The sequence below is a fragment of the Ixodes scapularis genome, unplaced genomic scaffold, assembly GCF_016920785.2.
Source record: "Ixodes scapularis isolate PalLabHiFi unplaced genomic scaffold, ASM1692078v2 PGA_scaffold1__304_contigs__length_218370807, whole genome shotgun sequence".
Taxonomy (NCBI): Eukaryota; Metazoa; Arthropoda; class Arachnida; order Ixodida; family Ixodidae; genus Ixodes; species Ixodes scapularis.
The window spans coordinates 1,858,436-1,873,318 of record NW_024609846.1 but is presented as its reverse complement, the minus strand read 5'-3'; positions in this window follow the sequence as shown (position 1 = coordinate 1,873,318).

Genomic DNA, 14,883 nt, shown 5'->3' with positions numbered 1-14,883 from the left:
ATAAAGTGCGTCAAATATCTGTTTGTTTGTTTTTGTCTTTCTGATCGCAGATTCAGTATAGGCTGGATGAGCCGTATTTTTTTCGTTTTTTCCTCCTCTACTGAATATTTTATGTGAAGTTGTCTTGTATATTTTTGTGACCTTGTGACCCAGACCTCTCACAGCTCCTTTAGGGGTGAACAATATTCCTAAAAAAACAATAAATAAATATATACGAATGGATGAACTAAATTGATCTGCGATATTTAACGAGAAGCGGAAGCTTCTCTGGATTAGCATCTTTACAAAAACATTTATTTTTGAAATCTCTACACTCGAAAATGACGTCTGTCAGCCTGCCGTCATACCAAAGGTTATGATAGATCCACCTTTTCAGTGTGGATCTATGCCGTAAACACCACGGACGTCGCAGAAATACTTTTAAGAAATAACGTTCACTTCTCGAGATATTTTCACACGCAGGAATCGCCGCAATTGTAAGAGGTTCATACCCAAACAAAACGTGGGTGTCTGTGTATGTCGTGCATCCTTCTAGTGTCAGTATCGTTCTTTTTCATTCAACGCAGCACAATTCATTCTAAGGATTATTTACTACTTTTAGGTCGTTTTAGCTGAATAGGAAATAGGTTTAAAATTCTTCAGTGTAATATTACGACGGTTGCCGAGCCACGGCACTGTCAACACATCAGCGTGTTGTCACGGTCAGGACGCCTAGACGTCCTTGAAGAGCCGTCCTAAAAATTATATCGAAGAGGAGAGAGTAGTAAGGACGTCCTGATCACAAAGTTTTTTATTTCTTCTCTAAGATTTGCTTTAGTACCAGTAAATAGTTGCTCTTGCAATTAGGACAAAAGCTGGATCTCCACCAACGCAAATGCCAGTGGTGGAGCTATTGAGGGCTCTCCGTTAAAACTGCAATGATGTCCTCTGCATCCGGGCTTGGTGCTTCATCAATGTTATTATAGGTTATGATAACACTACTTATACAAAGTGTGATTTTTTAATATTATTAAATATCAATCCTCAACAAAAGACCCAATATTGTAATTACTTCTTTCTCTTCCCTATGACTTCCTTTCTCTCGTTTTCTGTTGTCTCAGTTTTTCGGATGACATTTTCTTCTAAACGTCAATAAAAAAATGGTGCACATTTAAACTTCTTAGAAAGAAATTCTACGTTTATGAAATGTCAAGTATTAAAACAAACGATTGATGCTAGAAAACGATTTTTGATAAAAAACCCTCACAAAATCTGCTTTCGCAAAAAATAAAAAAAAAGCAAGTTGCCTTTTCAAACGAAGAAAACACAATAACACAAGAACAAGAAATATTCGCTCCCATATATCAGATTTTTTTGGCCTAACATTTGTCTTTTGTCTGGGAATTTATGGCATTAAAATGCTTAAAAAACCAATGTAAATCCAATCGACCTACTTTAGCCAAAGCTTCGGTATCTTGGCTGTATTTCTAAAAAAAAAACATTCCAAAGTTAGACTTCATCCGAGATAGTTTGGCTGTCATCTGGCACCTTTGGGTCTAAATCGCCTTTGTTCGAGGTTGGGTCTCGAGTCGCCTGTCAGAAGATTTCCGGTTCCGGGCCGGCGTTCCTTCCCCGCTGTCGGGCTCCCGTTGAACGAGGTGGAGATGGGAGACGTTGGTGAAATTCGTAAAGACTGGTTTATATACTTGGTAGCGTATGTAAACCGGAGTACATCAGAGCACAGCGGACGGGCGCTTATATAACAATTAGTAGAATTCCGGGCCGACACGGCTATCGGTCGGCAGAATCACCATATCACGGCGCGTCGTGACGCCATGCACTTCCTCTCAGCACCGAAGCACTGGCACCGGTTCGCTGTCATACCCCTGATCGCAAGTCGACATGGGGGAAGGTTTCTGGGGTGTTTTCACACCAGATGCTGAACGATGAATTGCCAAGCACTACGTGAAAGAAAAAGATACAAAAAGAAACTTCGTTGGGAACAATAGATGTTCATCTGCGGTTGTGTGCAGCAGCACTTTAAACCGGGGAACTATGCACTGGGATACCACATAAAGAAGCTAGTCCCTGGTGCTGTGTCCACACTTTCCGATGGATCTTCGAAGGACCTAATGCCTGCACCTAAGAGGGGCCAAATAGCACCTGGTTCAAAGCAGTCGGAATTTCTGCCGAAGAGTAGAATGAAAAGGGCAGATTTCTTGGTGAGGGCACCATAACTGCTGCGCGAAAAAGTCCTTACAAGATTGAGGGGATTATGAGCAGATTTAACAAGACGAACTAAACTTCTCTCAAGCACGCGCTCACGTACCTTTGACTGCAGTGCCAGAGAAGGTTGTCCTCGAATATAGTAGTCACTCTTCCTGTGGTAGCGCTGCGGCACATCTCGCGATCGCCCATGTGCGATTCCAACTAATTAAATAACAGTCGTCATAACCTAACCCCTGTGACAATGTGAAATAAAATAAATAGCGAACAACACGGGCGACCAAAGAAATAAAAGTACAAAAGACACAAACGACACGGCGAATTTGTGTCGTCTGGTTAGTGAGTTTATCCTTCCGTGTCTCAGGGGTTAGATTACAATGTTTTCTAACAAGCTCGTCCGCATGGTTTTGCTTGTTGTGAATAGCAGTACTGCAATGCAACCATATGTGTTGTAATGGCTCACCGAAGAGGTCGTAAGATAGCGAGCGTGCGTCCAGTTCGGTTGTTGTGGGATCGGTCTATCGCTGGGTTCAATCTAGCACACCAGTGGAGCTTTTTACCGGGTTCTTTACCGCACCCGCGCGTTTTTTACCCTTTTCGAAGGGAAATATGAAGTAAATCACGCATTGTTTGTGCGTGCCACTGGCGATACAAAAGAGGTTCAGATCAAACACTTGCTGTTTTGTAAATAAACGTGGTATTTCACTGATATACGTATTTTTGAAGAGAAATAGGAGTGTACATATACTGACTGTTTATGGACACTCCCCTTTCTAGGCGTGCTATATTTAGGCGTACTACATTATCTTTCGTTCGTTAGCAAGCCTATTTTTGCAATGCACGGCGATATAACCGAGAGCACTTGTTGTTAAACATAGTCTAAAATAAAATATAACCTTGAAAATAAAAAAAAAGGTCTTGACAGCTGGGCTTTTGGTAAAAAACAAACACAAAAAACAAACACTGTGTATAATATAGTCGGAAGTACAAAGGTTACATGATGAAAACTGTGGTGGTTGCCTACCACCATCGCACAACGCTCTCGCTTTGAGTCCCACAGGTAGACTGCCGCATCGTTGTTCTCTCACGCTTCTTCGTCTCGGCAGGCTGTTACCAGATAGCGCATGCGGTCTCACGCCATCTAGTCGCGTCTTCATCGCGCAGGAATCACGTGTGAGACCCGTGATGCCGAGAGGTCAGTGCCAACACAAGCTGCCCCCGAGAACACAACCTTGGCTTCGTAGGCGAATTGAGGAATGCGCCCGGCGAAATAAATTAAAACGACCAACACACAATGGCACTCGCTTACATTGTGCAGAGCGGAATGTCGTCAGTGACAGGTCAAGAACCCAGGAGATGCCCCGCCCCGAACGCGTGAGCAGCTTTCTGCCTTTGATATCACTTCGCCGCATACGCACACAAGGACCGAAAGAAGTCGATGCGCGCGTGGTGGAGGCGGAGCGTTAAGGCCGGTTCACACATGCAGCGAAGCGCTAATGTAGCGCTTCGCACGTGTCGTCTGCTACTTATTGTTTGCCATGAACAACAGTATTGACGTTGCGACACAAAGCTGGTGAACGCTCCCGTCAGCACGCGCTTAGCGCGAGGTCAGCGCACCGCTTGGAGCGCTCCGCTACATGTGTGAACAGGCCTTTAGTAGAATTCCCTACCTGTCATCAATCACAGGCATCCAATAAATTATAACAAAGACGCTTTTGAAGGGAAACGCCGGCAAGCCAAAAGATAGTGCACATCTATGCTCGTTGCGACATGAAGACAAAAAAAAAATGCTTTGCGCATAATTTATGAGATGAGCGAAGGAGTCCTTACAAGATTTGGTAGTCGAAGGAATAAAACACACACACAAAAGAAACGATGGTAACGATGGATGCTTTTGAAACGTCTACGTCTTGATGAAATAGCAAAACGAATCGAAGCTGTACCGACATATATCTTAATTTAACGGAGTAATGGAGAACTTAAAAACGTTCCGCAAGGAGCCTGACTTTATTTATTGTGGTTCTTGAGTTGAATATTAGCATATGCATATACTTACAGGAAAAGTTCTGTATTCACGGTTAGCACAGAAACTATTTTTTTTTTCTCGCTTAAAGGTTTTACGGAAAGTAATGTAAAAACGGCTGACTTATCGTTTATATACATGTTATATACAATAATGTTTATATACATATAGAGGGCGTCCCAAGTCACCAGGCTCAATCTAAAATGGACCGTAAAAATCGACGCCTACACGTAGCAATCTAAACTTTTCGTCAAAGGTGTATTTCACAGGTCGGTTTTTTTTTTTTTTTTGTAAAATTACAAAGCGTAGTTCGCTTTCTGTAAAAAAATAGGGCCAAGAAACTTGCCAGCGTCAATGGCTGGCGGCGACACAGACGACCAAGTCGAGTTGCGGGGTGTGTTTGGCGCGTGTATTGACAGATGACGTCGGGAGCAGCGTCCGAAGGTGTAGCCGACTAGCGAAAGCAGACGACGCTCAGACGAAATCCGTTTGCAGCAAAAAGCGCCGTCGTTATGCGAACGCGTTTTTTTTTAGCTTTAAGTTTTCATTTTAGCGTGCGCATTTGTTTTGAAACCAAATAAAAATTACAAAATATTATGTTCATATTAATAGCGAGTTCGTTTCACACGCACTGGCACCGTTCGAGTTCTCTCCCAGAATGCATCGCACTCACAGAGTGTTGCACGGAAAACTGGACTCAAACGAACCCGCCAAATGCACCGAGTGCAGAAGACTGATGCTGGCGCCATCTATGTTGTAGAAAAGGTACCGACTTCAAACCGAAACTAGCGCCTTTCTGTTCGGAGTGATGCGTGGGAATGCGGGAATGCAGTCGCAACCAACGTTTATCTACAAACGTTGGTCGCTGCATGCAACCTGTAGTTTATAGTTACGATGACTTCAAGCAGCTAGGCTGCCGTAGAGATAATTACAGACGGCGTAAATTTCCGCAACCAGCTGTCTACAAAGCAGCTGGTTGCGATCTTTCAATTTTTATAACCGTTTACACTGAAGAAAACTGATGATGCTCTCCGAGCAGAAGCTTGATCCGTTTGAGCATGGTATTACGCGTGAACCACTGAAAGGGTACGGCTTAAAACTAGCCTGTTGGAATATCCAGCAAAACTGGGACCTTCGATTTGGATCGGCATTATAGGTGGATTAGATATTAGCCTTGGTGAGGGCGTCGAGAACGAGAGCTTTCTCGAACAAAATACGACGGGGCAAGTTAGCTGACGTAGGTAAATGTTAAACATGATGTTGCCCAATCCTCGGGTGAAGTCTCCATCTTTAGCTTTCTCTGATGCTCATTTGGCAGTCAGAGGTTTCCGCTGGGGGAGCTTTGTCGACAAATGTTAAATTTTTCACCCGTACACGGATGGTGATAGACATCTCGGGGGCCGCTGTTGCCTTTGTTCTGAGCATTTCTTTACACACTAGTATATTTCAGCGTTTGTACGGCAACAGAGCAATTTAAAACCTGAAAATAAATCACGGTTTGTCAATTGCTTCCTTCGTGAAATAGCAGACGCTCACAATTCAAGCTCGTGTTTGATTTCGTTGCCCGCGGGACGCAATTTCTATCAGAAAATCTACCTTTTTTTTTCCGTTCGGTTCCGCGAAACATCGTAGCAGACGAACCCTCGTCGTCTGCTCCCGCTCCTCGCCGGCCCCACCGGAGCGAGGCATGACGGGATTGCATTTTGGCGCACTCCCGATTTTCTCGGTGCAGCGAGTGCACGCACGCGTGGGGTGTCAGCGCTGAAACGAACTCGGAGAGTGCAACCACTCGTGGAGTGCTGGCCGAAACGAACCCGTTCCACGCTGCGAGTGGGCACGCGTGGGCACGAGTGCCGTGAAACGAACTCGCTATAATAAACCACGGTGGTCGCGTGCAGTCTCTATGAAGAGGTAGCGCCACCTATCAATACGAGTGCCAAACGCGCCCGCCACTTGACTTGGCAGTCTGCGTCGCCGCCGGTCGTTGATCCTGGTAAATTTCTTGGCTCTATTTATTACAGAAAGGAAGCTACGCTTTGTAATTTTACTTGAAAAAACCAACCGGTGAAATACACCTTTGACGAAAAGTTTAGATTGCTACGCGCAGGCGTCGATTTCTACGGTCCATTTTAAATCAAGCCTGGTGACTTGGGACACCCTATATTTACATTGGGAATGTCCGGCATCGTCCGGAAGCCTACTTTTTGTCTGGATGCGTAATTTGTATTTACACGTTTGCCTTTGGGGGAAACTCTTACTTAGTGGAACTTGATGCCTCCTCAAACTACTTAGAAGTTGGCAGGATTTAAAGCACTCCTTCGCAAGCACTAACCCGCAAGTTACTATCCTGCTGTACAAGACACGAAATACCGGTAGATGTTTCCGCTCATGATGGTCCAAGATTTTTATCGCAGGAGTGTGGGCATTTATCAAGACCTTATAACATGAATCACGAATCTTCAAGCCCGCCTGTCCTTCAATCCAGCAGTCTTGTTAAAAAAATTGAAGATTGATGAGCCAATCTAGAAAACAAAATGCGACAACGTGGGAGATTATTTTTACCGTAGTATTTTGGGTGATGGATCTTCGTCTTTGCTACGTAGTGAATCTTCGGGGGAATAATACTGTGCTGGAAAAAGCCGCGAACACAACCTCCAGGTTTTTCATCTCATCCAGGGGTCCCTGTAATCAAGCAGCAGCAGAACGAGACCGCTGGGTATCGCTGAACAGCCTCAAGAACGGTGATGCGGTCGGTTATGGGGTAAGGGCGGCCGGTTCCAGAAAGTGAGGGTTGCGGACTGTTGAGGGCCACGCTACTACAAAGTATACAGACAGAACATAACAACAATTACAAGAGGAACGTCTGCCATTTGTTGAGAACGCCGTGTCATTTACTAACTTGGATGATGACACAATCTCATGGCACCAAGAGAAATAGTCGTTTATTTAGAGTCAAGAAGAAGTACACCTTCTTAAAACCTGATTTGCTACTTCCCACGGGACAGGAAAGAAAAGAACAAAAAAGGTAATGTTATTGTATAAAATAATACATATTTACATTATATACATCAAGCTTCTATTGCAGCTTGAATAATCGAGTGTGAGTGAGAAAATAAATTAGTGCTTTCGTGGCCTTATGGGCGTCTACAGAAGTTGACCAAGGCCCAAGGGGGTGTTGCAGTTCCAGTTTTACATTTGGTCCTAGACCCAGCTGTATTGTTACGCCTTTCTTTTTGAGAATAGATTTTTTTTTAAATGTACACAATAAATGGTCACTATCTTCGGGGGAAGAACATGAAGGGTACATGGGTGATTCTTCTTTGCCAATAAGATGTAGGTGTTTCTTCGTATATGCGACGTTGAGACGCAGTCGATGGAGTGTTGTCTCGTGAGCTCTTGAGACGCCTCGTGGCATGCAAAATCTTAATTTGGGGTCAATATGTTTTTCGCATTTTTATTAATAATGTTGGTTTGTCTACACGGTGATTCAAGAAGACGCCAGGCTCTTTAAATCGACCACAAAATTCGGTTTCTTAACCTATCGCGATACGACTTTGTGGAGCGTTGCTCACAGATGGTCCTTTTTTTTTGTAAAATTTGCAACGAGCGAACTTACCCGAGGAAAAAGTAAAGAAAGAGAAAGGCTTGGCTCCTATGAAAACGCAGCGAAGCCACCGGTCTTCAAACAACACGGCACCGTTTCGCACGGGAGACAAGAGATGGCGCAAGCGGCCACAATGCCAACTGCCGCCAACGAACGAGCGACAAGGAACTGCAGTTCCTTGTTGTTACCGCGCCTGTTTTTGTTTCTGCGACTGTCGCCACCTGCGGAACGCGCGCCGCTTTTGAGTCGAAAAGATTGTCTGCTAAAGACGCGGGCTCTCGGCGCCATATGCTCGTTCGTTGGCGCAATGCGTTGGCAGCGTTCGTTGCGCCATCTCTTTTCTCCCGTGCGAAACAGCACCGTGTTGTTTGAAGACCGGTGGCGTCGCTACGTTTCCATAGGAGCTAAGCCTTTTTCTTTTTTTACTTTTTCGTCGGGTAAGTTCTCTCTTTGCAAGTTTAAAAAAAAAAAAAAAGCACTATCTGTGGACAACGCTGCACAAAGTCGTAGCGCGATAGGTTAAGAAACCGAATTTTGCGGTCGATTTAAAGAGCCTGGCGTCTCCTTGAATCACCCTGTATAACGACGATGTTATTTCACTGCCGATTGCTCAAGTGACGGTATAGACCATTTGCTATATTCCCCAAGCATCAAGGAGAATGCAGGGGTTGGTTTTCCACCCGCCACACGCGCATGTCTTTCCCGTAGAAAAGATTCGAAGTAAATAAACAAAATAAAGCGTTGACAAATGTGCGTGCAAGATGCCATTTGTTTTAGGTATTTGCTTTAGAAAAGTTACTACTGCTTAGGCCATTACGTGCGTCGCGTGGAACACCCATCCCTGCATTCTCCTTGATGCTTGGGTAATATAGCAATAGGTCTATTGGAACCGGTTCTTGAAGAGGAGTCTCTTTGGGAGCTTCTCTGGCTGCGTTGTCTGCCCAATATTTCCAGAAATCCCGCAACGCCCTGGCACCCACTGGAGAAATTTATTGTGGCCCTTAACCAAACCATTTTTGATGTATCTCCAGGACTGCGTGAATTAGTTGAATGTTTTAACTTTGTTTACTGAGCGAAGAGAGAGTTAAGAGAGCAGACTTAGAGTCGACGAATATCACCCCTTGGTGTGGATTTCGGAGAATAATATACTGCATAGCTGTTCTGATCGCCGCGAGTTCTGCAGCAGTCGAGGATGCCATATGACTTCGTTTGCTTTAATAGTTGTTTTGGGCCATGAAATATGTATACCGAGAGATGCGGAGGTTTAAGTGGTAGACCCGTCTGTATCAATATGCGTAGATAATGAATAGGTTCAATATATATATTTTTGTGGGGACTATTTGTGTAATAACGGCGATTGTTGTCTCTGCTTTCTTTCCTATTCCTGGAATGTTCGCTATAACTTATAACTGGTGGTGCTGTTGCGATTACGGTCACACTAGATGATACAGAACTGATGGCGTCGCTTGGCCTCTTGCTGCGCTTTGGAAGTTCGAAGGCTTCCGATGAGTCAAGTTCACCAGAAACTTCGTCGTAGGATAAATCGGAGCTCGATGTGGCCGTAAGATCTTCCATCTGGTTGTCGTTTATTGGACATTCAGCCGTGTCTGGACCCGGGCCAGTCAAGGGCATCATGGAGTTGTCAAGTGTTGATCTCGGTAGCACTCTCCTGCTTGAAATCTTTTATATTTGCCTGAATCAGCTAGAGTAGAACAATCAGCGTCTTTTCACCAGCGCACTTCGTCGTCGTTTCCCCTCGTCGCACTAGAAAGACGTGCAAGACATGGAGCAGCCGACTTCAAGTGACTCTAAACTGGACCATTCCTTCCCCAGTTTCGTTCACAGTACTTAATGCAGCTCAGAGGGCTGAAACTTCAACACTTAGAAGATCGCCTCGAAAAGACGTTCGCCTCATCGACTACAAGTCGGCTCAAACGGGGGGGTTTGCTTACGATTTCTTAAGTTAAGTGAGGAGTCATAGGGACATTCGTGTTTTGCATGTGGCGTGCAAAGCTGCTCCTCGAATCGGTCGCCACGCTTCATTCGAAGCACGGACGTCCCTGTGATTCGCGACGTAAGCGGTCGTAACGTAGCGTAACTTAAGACAGCGCCCCTATGTGAGCCGACCCTAAAGTCCGGTAAACGGATACAACGCAGCGTCGAATCGGCGCTGGAAAATGGCGCTGATGTAACTGTGACTTGCATGTGACTTGTCGCCAATGTGGATCTACAATGGTGCACGTAACGTATCGCAGACGTGCTGTTCCACAATGTTGAGCGGCCATACAGCACCGATGCATCGACGCTAAACCAACAACTCCTCGGCAGCCGGTTAACTATAAGGAATTGAGTTGGGTGTGTGTTTATAGAACTTGACGTTCGCCTGCCTCAACGGGCGAGTTGTCTCTCAGTTCTATATGAGCAATTTAGCCAGTGCAGTACAACCGATAGCCTGGCCTTTTTAACGAGCACCACGCAGTAGTGATATACGACCGCATGCCGGTACGACGCTCATCCAGATTGAAACAATTAACTATAATGATGAAGCATGGGAACAGCTGTCACGACATGTTTCCTTCTTCTCTTTTACTTTTGTATTTATATGGTGTGTATGTCTGGGTTTTTATTTTAAAATATTCTTTCGCACGTTTTTTTTGTTTTTGCTTTTGTTTTTTCTCAAAGGACCGGATGAGGCAATTGTATCGTTGAGACGCTCGTGCAGAGACCACACGCTCATGAAATCAATGTAGGAGGCCAGTTACCTTCTAGCTTTCACGCAATGCTACCTCACGCTTGATTCGATACCTAGGTTCACCGCCTATAGACGCATTCAGGCAGCTGTGCATGGGCGCCACCACAACGGACCTTCAAGTTTTGTTCCCTCTTTTTCCGTTCGCTTCACTTCATCATTGCCGCTGCAGGACAGGTTATTGCCACTTTAGGTGCTACCGCATTGGCCCTTGTGGAGGCTCGTCAAAATCTGCTTCAGTGGCTTGGCATCTCGGTAAGACAAGAGAAGGTTTGATCCTGTGTTTTTTATGGCTAGATATATTTTTGTGCTGTATTCGGGTACTGGCACTAGTTCAAGTATTCTACTAATTAAAGCAATACCCTCGTTGCTCGTTTATTTTATTAGTTTAACGAATAATCCTGTTCGTTGCTTTGCGAAGAGATGTCGGTCGATGTGGAAGGTACAATTTTCAGCGCTGTAACTTTGAGGGAAACAAAATTATGCAACATGTTTTTCATGAATACTCACAATAGTATGGTTAAGAACTATCATTATGAATTCCAGGAAAATCGATTATGTTTTTTTAGTTCCCCCTTTAAATTTCTTAAATTTGTAATTTAGGACAAGTTTGGAGCGACATAAACATTCCTATCTTTGAGATAAAGCCGTGGTTTCTAGTTTGTGTGGTATGTGCATACATGCACAAGTTACTAAAAAAAACTAATTGTAAAGTTACTGAGTTTTGACGTCAAAAGTAATTTGAAAAAAGTAAAAATTACTGAAATAGAAAGTATTTGAGAAAATTACTGATCACCGTAAAAAAGTAGCGAATTACTTTTGAAGTTACTTCTGAAGTTAATTTTATATGTTTTTTATGATAAAAAGAAAGCACAGGATGTTTTGGTCCGTTGGCGAAATTGTGCTAGTCATATATGAATCGGCTTGTATTTTTTTTTGCACAGAATTGCTTTAATAGCTGGTTCTGCTTCTGCGTCCCTGATGGTTTTGTACTTTCTTGTTTGTTTGGTGAATGATGTACTGCGAATGTGTCATTTGTACATTGAGGTTTAGCACTGTCTGAGCTTGATCTTTTAGACAGTGTTTGCTCGTGTACAGAGTTGCATAAAGTAGATCTAAAAGTACTTGAAATAATCTACAAAGTAAATGAGAGGTTATGTACTTCAAGCAAAGTAGTGAGTTCACCGGGTGCAATGTACTTGAAGTAACCTATGTAGATACAATATATTTCAAGGTAAAGCACAATCACTTTTAACACAATCTTATATGATGCCCGTTTATTCTCTATACTGTGCTTTTTTTAACTGTACGCATTGCTCCAGAGGCAATCGGAGGTGCATCAGTTGTTTTACGGAAATGAGAGGAAATATTGTATAAGGTCAAGTCGCCGCAGAGTAGTTGTTTTACTCTCGCTGACGAGCTATTTGACACAATAAACTTAAAGACACTATTACCGCCATTAGTTCACTCAGAGAAATGACCAAATGACGTCTCGAAAGAGCCCGTTTTCACACGACGATAACGCCATTTTTTGTTTTCGAATTCGGGGAATGTACATTGAAGTCGGGAGCTTTACTGTTCTCGGAAACTGCAAGTACATCTTCAGAAAATTTACTTGAAGTAAAGTAATTTTTCTAAGCAGTGGTACTTTAAGTACCAGGTACATCAGGTACTTCCCAACACTGATTGTTTATTTTTTTTTTATATAAAAATATTGGGGGAATTACTGCAGGTTTCTCGAACGATGTATGAATCTTTGGAGATCTGCATATTCTGAGTTTTAGGAGAAAAGGCAACGCAAAAGGGTAATCTTTGCGTTGCCCTTTAGCACGCGATTCTTCGAGTCAGCAGAAACTACGGGAGCACCGGATGAGTTTCAGAGCAGGTGCTTCATTTTACTGCCTCCTTTGAGCGAGGTTGCGGTGTGTGCGCCTCCTGTAGTGGGCGAGAGTTTCTACGTTGGGGAGAAGCGGAGACAAACCCTTTTTTTTAAATATGTCAAATCTGCTTGAGCTTCGGGACACAGAGAAACGCCAGTCTCAGGCGCAAATCCCGCAGTTACTCGGCCTCCCTTGCGTTGTGTCTGTTCGCTCCCAGCGCCTCGTAGCAGTGTTGTTACAGTGTGTGTGTGTGTGTGTGTGTGGGGGGGGGGGGGGGGAGTGAGAAAAGGAGGGTTTGTGAATGTTTTTTTTTTGGCGGGGTTTGAATATTTCAAACCATTTTCTCCCCCCCCCCCCCCTTTTCCTGCGCCACATGATTCCGCCTCTTTGCAAATATCAGCTGATCTTCGAACATCCTATCTCTTTTGTGCAGGAATGTTTGTTGATAGGCAAAACAACCACTAAAATTCGGAAGTAATTTGTAACTTGAGTAGAAGTTACTCAAAAAAGTAATTAAGGTAAACTACTAATTACCGATATATAAATGTAATTGAAAGTTACTAAACTACTCAGAAAAGTAGTTAGACTACAGTAACATGAGTAGAGTAGTTGAACTGCGTACAAGTCTGGGTATGTGTCACCAAACCAAACATGACGTAAACAAAAAATTCAAAAATCAAATATACGGTATTGGCGTACTCAAAATATTTTTTCTCTTTAAATAATGTTTTTTTTTTTTTTTCAAAGTCTTTTTGATAACGTTCCAGACACATATTGAGGAGTAACATATAGGAAAAGAGTCCGGACTCGCTTGCATGATCTTATCTGAACAAAGCCTTTAGTTGCCAACATATTAAGAGTTCAAGGGAAGCTCCTCCCAACCCTTCACACTTGAGCAGTGCGAACATTGCAGAGGAGGTCACCTCGTCTCCAGCGTTCGCTCTACTGAAGTGAAAGAGGTGGGAGGGGCTTCCCCTGAACTCTCAACCGGTCACCGAGTATATGTACTCACAAGCATTAATATAAATTGCATGTCAAATTCCTGTAATTTCTGAAATGTAATATTTTCATATGTATAAAATAAATAATCCCTCTATTGTTTGATTTTTGTGGGACCGCTAATGAAGCCGACGCGGTCATTGTTTTTATTTTCCCCACATAGGCGAGTAGTTAGTATGCCAATCTCGCAGGAATTACGTTTTGTTGTTGAATATTTCTTACTTATGCTTTACATACATTTTATCCACGCAAATTCAGCTTCAATTAAAAAAACAGTACGGGGCGCCGTTTAGAAAACGGGTGTTTCTTGTTTCCACTTGCGCACATAATGCTTGCAACTGCTGCGTAACCGTAAGGTAGGCACTGTCAAGTGTGATGACAGCAGCCATTCTTCTTCTTTTCTTCTGCATTTTATTAAGGCGAACGCCTTATATGTCTCATCATTCAGTCGACCTTCAAAGTCCTTGAGCGAAAGAACTTCGAGACGCGAAATGTAATAAAACCGGCAACACGAAAGGTAGAAAATCACACGGTTCGCTACTGGAGCACGAGATGGCGCTACTTGTGCCAGAATCGGCCCTCCGAAACGAATTTTCGCCGTTGTCTTTTCGCTGGCGTTGAACCAGCGACTTTTCGTTCTTCAGCCCAATGCGGTATCCCGTCGTGGGCGAAGGAGCACCGCCACATCCGTAAATCATGTCTGTTTTTGATGCGACAAATGCTGCTGGCGCATAGGCTGGTGCATCAGCTGCTGCCGGCGCCAGTTGCTTTATAAGTAGTGGGCGACGCGGACGTCTACCGAGTAGCGGGCCATGTCAGGCGTGCCTCGTGGTGAGTCATCGCATATGGAGCAGCTGCGTTCCGCGCCTGCTCCATGTGTTTGCCTTTGATTCATCGGCGCTTGGGCTTTCGCCTTCGAGCCGTCTTAGGAACAATATAAGAGACACTGTGAATTTTGTTTTTAATCTATAAACCTCGCTTTATGCATCCCCTTCGGAGAATAAACCGCCTTTGCCGCTCAATTTTTCAGCTGTAGTTTCGTTTCCACAATGGCAATTGTGTGGCAAGGAGACGTGTTCGTTTTTCTGTGGTAAGGGAACAAGCTGCACCCTGCCTAACGAAAGAAATGCTAAAAGGGATTACTTTTCTTAGAGACCCGCCCACTGGAGACTGAATTCCGATGCTCAATCAAAATAACTTATATAAAAATTTTACAAACCTGCTTTCCATGTGCTTCCATTGAAGAGCATATCAAATTGCGGTGTGCGAATATTCAAATTTGAATCGATTAAATATTGTCCATATATTCGATTCGATTTTCGGATTCTTGGTATTCAACTCTTTGAATAGTTCAATATATCGAATATCGAAACAGCTAGAAAAAAAAATTCGAGCAAAGTTCTACTAATCATACGTTTTAATA